Source organism: Ranitomeya imitator, chromosome 4 (assembly GCF_032444005.1).
Source record: "Ranitomeya imitator isolate aRanImi1 chromosome 4, aRanImi1.pri, whole genome shotgun sequence".
Lineage (NCBI taxonomy): Eukaryota > Metazoa > Chordata > Amphibia > Anura > Dendrobatidae > Ranitomeya > Ranitomeya imitator.
Genome location: NC_091285.1, coordinates 660,374,881 through 660,381,947, shown reverse-complemented (window position 1 = coordinate 660,381,947; position 7,067 = coordinate 660,374,881).

The window sequence follows — 7,067 nt, the reverse complement described above, 5'->3', positions numbered from 1 at the left end:
TAATAGGGGGAGATATAGGAGGATATATGGAGTAATAGGAGGAGATATAGGGAGGATATATGGAGTAATAGGGGGAGATATAGGGAGGATATATGGAGTAATAGGAGGAGATATAGGGGGATATATGGGGTAATAGGGGGAGATATAGGGAGGAATATGGAGTAATAGGGGGAGATATAGGGAGGATATATGGAGTAATAGGAGAGATATAGGGAGGATATATGGATTAATAGGAGGAGATATAGGGAGGATATATGGAGTAATAGGAGGAGATATAGGGGAGGATATATGGAGTAATAGGAGGAGATATAGGGGGGATATATGGAGTAATTAGGAGGAGATATAGGGAGGATATATGGAGTAAAAGGAGGAGATATAGGGAGGATATATGGGGTAATAGGGGAGATATAGGGAGGATATATGGAGTAATAGGAGGAGATATAGGAGGATATATGGAGTAATAGGAGGAGATATAGGGGGATATATGGAGTAATAGGAGGAGATATAGGAGGATATATGGAGTAATAGGAGGAGATATAGGGAGGATATATGGAGTAATAGGAGGAGATATAGGGAGGATATATGGAGTAATCGGAGGAGATATAGGGGGATATATGGAGTAATAGGAGGAGATATAGGGAGGATATATGGAGTAATAGGAGGAGATATAGGGAGGATATATGGAGTAATAGGAGGAGATATAGGGAGGATATATGGAGTAATAGGAGGAGATATAGGGAGGATATATGGAGTAATAGGAGGAGATATAGGGGGATATATGGAGTAATAGGAGGAGATATAGGGAGGATATATGGAGTAATAGGAGGAGATATAGGGAGGATATATGGAGTAATAGGAGGAGATATAGGGAGGATATATGGAGTAATAGGAGGAGATATAGGGGGATATATGGAGTAATAGGAGGAGATATAGGAGGATATATGGGGTAATAGGAGGAGATATAGGAGGATATATGGAGTAATAGGAGGAGATATAGGAGGATATATGGAGTAATAGGAGGAGATATAGGGAGGATATATGGAGTAATAGGAGGAGATATAGGAGGATATATGGGGTAATAGGGGAGATATAGGGAGGATATATGGAGTAATAGGAGGAGATATAGGGAGGATATATGGAGTAATAGGAGGAGATATAGGAGGATATATGGAGTAATAGGAGGAGATATAGGGGGATATATGGAGTAATAGGAGGAGATATAGGGAGGATATATGGGAGTAATAGGGGGAGATATAGGGAGGATATATGGAGTAATAGGAGGAGATATAGGAGGCATATATGGAGTAATAGGAGGAGATATAGGGGGATATATGGAGTAATAGGAGGAGATATAGCGAGGATATATGGAGTAATAGGAGGAGATATAGGGAGGATATATGGGAGTAATAGGAGGAGATATAGGGAGGATATATGGAGGTAATAGGGGAGATATAGGGAGGATATATGGAGTAATAGGAGGAGATATAGGAGGATATATGGAGTAATAGGAGGAGATATAGGGGGATATATGGAGTAATAGGAGGAGATATAGGGAGGATATATGGAGTATTAGGAGGAGATATAGGGAGGATATATGGAGTAATAGGAGGAGATATAGGAGGATATATGGAGTAATAGGGGGAGATATAGGGAGGATATATCGAGTAATAGGAGGAGATATAGGGGGATATATGGAGTAATAGGAGGAGATATAGGGAGGATATATGGAGTAATAGGAGGAGATATAGGGAGGATATATGGAGTAATAGGAGGAGATATAGGGAGGATATATGGAGTAATAGGGGAGATATAGGGAGGATATATCGAGTAATAGGAGGAGATATAGGGGGATATATGGAGTAATAGGAGGAGATATAGGAGGATATATGGAGTAATAGGAGGAGATATAGGGAGGATATATGGAGTAATAGGAGGAGATATAGGGAGGATATATGGGGTAATAGGGGGAGATATAGGGAGGATATATGGAGTAATAGGGGGAGATATTGGAGGATATATGGAGTAATAGGAGGAGATATAGGAGGATATATGGAGTAATAGGAGGAGATATAGGGAGGATATATGGAGTATAGGAGGAGATATAGGAGGATATATGGGGTAATAGGGGAGATATAGGAGGATATATGGAGTAATAGGAGGGAGATATTGGGAGGATATATGGAGTAATAGGAGGAGATATAGGAGGATATATGGAGTAATAGGAGGAGATATAGGGAGGATATATGGAGTAATAGGAGGAGATATAGGGAGGATATATGGGGTAATAGGGGGAGATATTGGGAGGATATATGGAGTAATAGGAGGAGATATAGGAGGATATATGGAGTAATAGGAGGAGATATAGGGAGGATATATGGAGTAATAGGAGGAGATATAGGGAGGATATATGGGGTAATAGGGGGAGATATAGGGAGGATATATGTAGTAATAGGAGGAGATATAGGAGGATATATGGAGTAATAGGAGGAGATATAGGGGGATATATGGAGTAATAGGAGGAGATATAGGGAGGATATATGGGGTAATAGGGGGAGATATAGGGAGGATATATGGAGTAATAGGAGGAGATATAGGGAGGATATATGGAGTAATAGGGGGAGATATAGGGAGGATATATGGAGTAATAGGAGGAGATATAGGGGGATATATGGAGTAATAGGAGGAGATATAGGAGGATATATGGAGTAATAGGAGGAGATATAGGAGGATATATGGAGTAATAGGGGGAGATATAGGGAGGATATATGGAGTAATAGGAGGAGATATAGGGAGGATATATGGAGTAATAGGAGGAGATATAGGAGGATATATGGAGTAATAGGGGGAGATATAGGGAGGATATATGGAGTAATAGGGGGAGATATAGGAGGATATATGGAGTAATAGGAGGAGATATAGGAGGATATATGGAGTAATAGGAGGAGATATAGGAGAATATATGGAGTAATAGGTGGAGATATAGGGAGGATATATGGAGTAATAGGAGGAGATATAGGGAGGATATATGGAGTAATAGGGGGAGATATAGGGAGGATATATGGAGTAATAGGAGGAGATATAGGGGGATATATGGAGTAATAGGGGGAGATATAGGGAGGATATATGGGGTAATAGGAGGAGATATAGGAAGGATATATGGAGTAATAGGAGGAGATATAGGGAGGATATATGGAGTAATAGGAGGAGATATAGGAGGATATATGGAGTAATAGGGGGAGATATAGGGAGGATATATGGAGTAATAGGAGGAGATATAGGGAGGATATATGGAGTAATAGGAGGAGATATAGGGAGGATATATGGGGTAATAGGGGGAGATATAGGGAGGATATATGGAGTAATAGGAGGAGATATAGGAGGATATATGGAGTAATAGGAGGAGATATAGGGGGATATATGGAGTAATAGGAGGAGATATAGGGAGGATATATGGGGTAATAGGGGGAGATATAGGGAGGATATATGGAGTAATAGGAGGAGATATAGGGAGGATATATGGAGTAATAGGGGGAGATATAGGGAGGATATATGGAGTAATAGGAGGAGATATAGGGGGATATATGGAGTAATAGGAGGAGATATAGGAGGATATATGGAGTAATAGGAGGAGATATAGGAGGATATATGGAGTAATAGGGGGAGATATAGGGAGGATATATGGAGTAATAGGAGGAGATATAGGGAGGATATATGGAGTAATAGGAGGAGATATAGGGAGGATATATGGAGTAATAGGGGGAGATATAGGAGGATATATGGAGTAATAGGAGGAGATATAGGAGGATATATGGAGTAATAGGAGGAGATATAGGAGAATATATGGAGTAATAGGGGGAGATATAGGGAGGATATATGGAGTAATAGGAGGAGATATAGGGAGGATATATGGAGTAATAGGGGGAGATATAGGGAGGATATATGGAGTAATAGGAGGAGATATAGGGGGATATATGGAGTAATAGGGGGAGATATAGGGAGGATATATGGGGTAATAGGAGGAGATATAGGAAGGATATATGGAGTAATAGGAGGAGATATAGGGAGGATATATGGAGTAATAGGAGGAGATATAGGAGGATATATGGAGTAATAGGGGGAGATATAGGGAGGATATATGGAGTAATAGGAGGAGATATAGGGAGGATATATGGAGTAATAGGAGGAGATATAGGGAGGATATATGGGGTAATAGGGGGAGATATAGGGAGGATATATGGAGTAATAGGAGGAGATATAGGAGGATATATGGAGTAATAGGAGGAGATATAGGGGGATATATGGAGTAATAGGAGGAGATATAGGGAGGATATATGGGGTAATAGGGGGAGATATAGGGAGGATATATGGAGTAATAGGAGGAGATATAGGGAGGATATATGGAGTAATAGGGGGAGATATAGGGAGGATATATGGAGTAATAGGAGGAGATATAGGGGGATATATGGAGTAATAGGAGGAGATATAGGAGGATATATGGAGTAATAGGAGGAGATATAGGAGGATATATGGAGTAATAGGGGGAGATATAGGGAGGATATATGGAGTAATAGGAGGAGATATAGGGAGGATATATGGAGTAATAGGAGGAGATATAGGAGGATATATGGAGTAATAGGGGGAGATATAGGGAGGATATATGGAGTAATAGGGGGAGATATAGGAGGATATATGGAGTAATAGGAGGAGATATAGGAGGATATATGGAGTAATAGGAGGAGATATAGGAGAATATATGGAGTAATAGGGGGAGATATAGGGAGGATATATGGAGTAATAGGAGGAGATATAGGGAGGATATATGGAGTAATAGGGGGAGATATAGGGAGGATATATGGAGTAATAGGAGGAGATATAGGGGGATATATGGAGTAATAGGGGGAGATATAGGGAGGATATATGGGGTAATAGGAGGAGATATAGGAAGGATATATGGAGTAATAGGAGGAGATATAGGGAGGATATATGGAGTAATAGGAGGAGATATAGGAGGATATATGGAGTAATAGGGGGAGATATAGGGAGGATATATGGAGTAATAGGAGGAGATATAGGGAGGATATATGGAGTAATAGGAGGAGATATAGGGAGGATATATGGAGTAATAGGAGGAGATATAGGAGGATATATGGAGTAATAGGGGGAGATATAGGGGGATATATGGAGTAATAGGAGGGGATATAGGGAGGATATATGGAGTAATAGGAGGAGATATAGAAGGATATATGGAGTAATAGGGGGAGATATAGGGGGATATATGGAGTAATAGGAGGAGATATAGGGAGGACATATGGAGTAATAGGAGGAGATATAGGGAGGATATATGGAGTAATAGGAGGAGATATAGGGAGGATATATGGAGTAATAGGAGGAGATATAGGAGGATATATGGGGTAATAGGAGGAAATATAGGGGGTGTCACGATTCCCCTGACCGCTGCCACCAATAGGTCAGGATTCACACCGTGACCGTCACCCCTACGTCACGGGTTGGGGTGACTTTAGGCCAACAGACGGCTATCACATGTGCAGGGGGCTTATCTTAGTTATCCCTCCACTGCTAACCATGTGATGAAAAACCACACACAGGGCTATTGACCTCTTAGTTTACAGCAGGGGCTTATTCTAGGTATCCCACTGCTTTCTATATACCACGAACTGCAGGGATTTATGTATATCCCGCTTACAGTTCCACTTAACACTTGCAGCTCTCTGGCGCCCCCCTTACTCTCAGGTCAGATTAGGTACTGCACCCTGGGTAATTAGTCGCCAGAAAGGCTGCCTGCTATGTACTGGCTATTGGGCACGCTGCAGCGACGCGATAACTACTCCCACTCAGGCAGGAACAATAATTATCAAACCCGCAGTTGCTTCAGCATAATCCAACAGTCAGCGCACTTTCGCTGCCACCAGCTTCGATTAAACGGGTCCGAAGCTAACCCAACACAACAGTAACAGTAGCGTTTTTTCCCTTCAGAAAACAGGGTAAGTTTTGAGCATGGATGAACGAACTAATATATAAAAGTATATTCCATTGAAATTAATTAGGCAGTGCTTTACCAAAAATATTTTATAAAGAAGTTACAAATGAGACAATTGCAAATATGTACATGGGTAATTATAACATAAAGGGAATAAAAGAGAAAAGATAACACTCACATGTTAAAAGCATTGCAGGCAATCAGGCTAGGGCAGTTTCCATATATCCCAGTCCATGGGATGCTGCTGGCTTCAGGAGAGGACAAAAAGTCAGGAAGAAATCTAGCAGACCCCCAGCTGGGGATGTGTGCAGCCAGTTATACTTTCCAGGCTGTGACATCACAGAAAGGCTGGCTTATCCAGACCCTCCTCTCTCTACATTCTGCCTAAACTTTAAACTATTTCCTCTGATTTCTATAACTTCACTACAAAACATGTCAGAGTCCTAACATACTCATAATTCATCTCGGATTAACATGAGCATTCTAATGAGATCAAATATGTCCTATCTGGGATACATATTTACAGAGAAAACCCTACTTCTTTACCAGACGGAGTTAGAAGCCCGAGATTCATGGGATGTGTAGATACACTGAGTAAGACTACGAATATATATTTTCATGTTCCTAGCTTAAATCGTTTGCCTAATATCTAACAAAAACTAAACAAAGAATCTTTCCTGAATCTTGGAGCCACTTTCCCAGTTTGAACTAGAGAATGTGGGAGGGGTGAGGGACTTTCCTCTGAGCCTGGAATTTACGACCCCAGAGCAATAAAACCCCCTTCTAGCATACAGTCCGTAGCCCAGAGAGAACCAAGTAGAGTCAGCTAGTGAAGGGGGGGTTTAGCCCACCTCATGAGCTGACGAGCAACTAAACTTATATGATATTTCATACCATATCGTGACACCTCCCCCTTTTGGTGTGCGCTAGGGAGGCAGGACCTGATGGTTCTCCTCCATGTGCACCTCAGCAGGTTCACCCTGGTGGGCCAACCCATCACCATTGCCATGCTCTGGCTCCATGGTGCCTTCGCCTACCCGGTGCCCCAGGTAGGGAACCTCCCTCATGC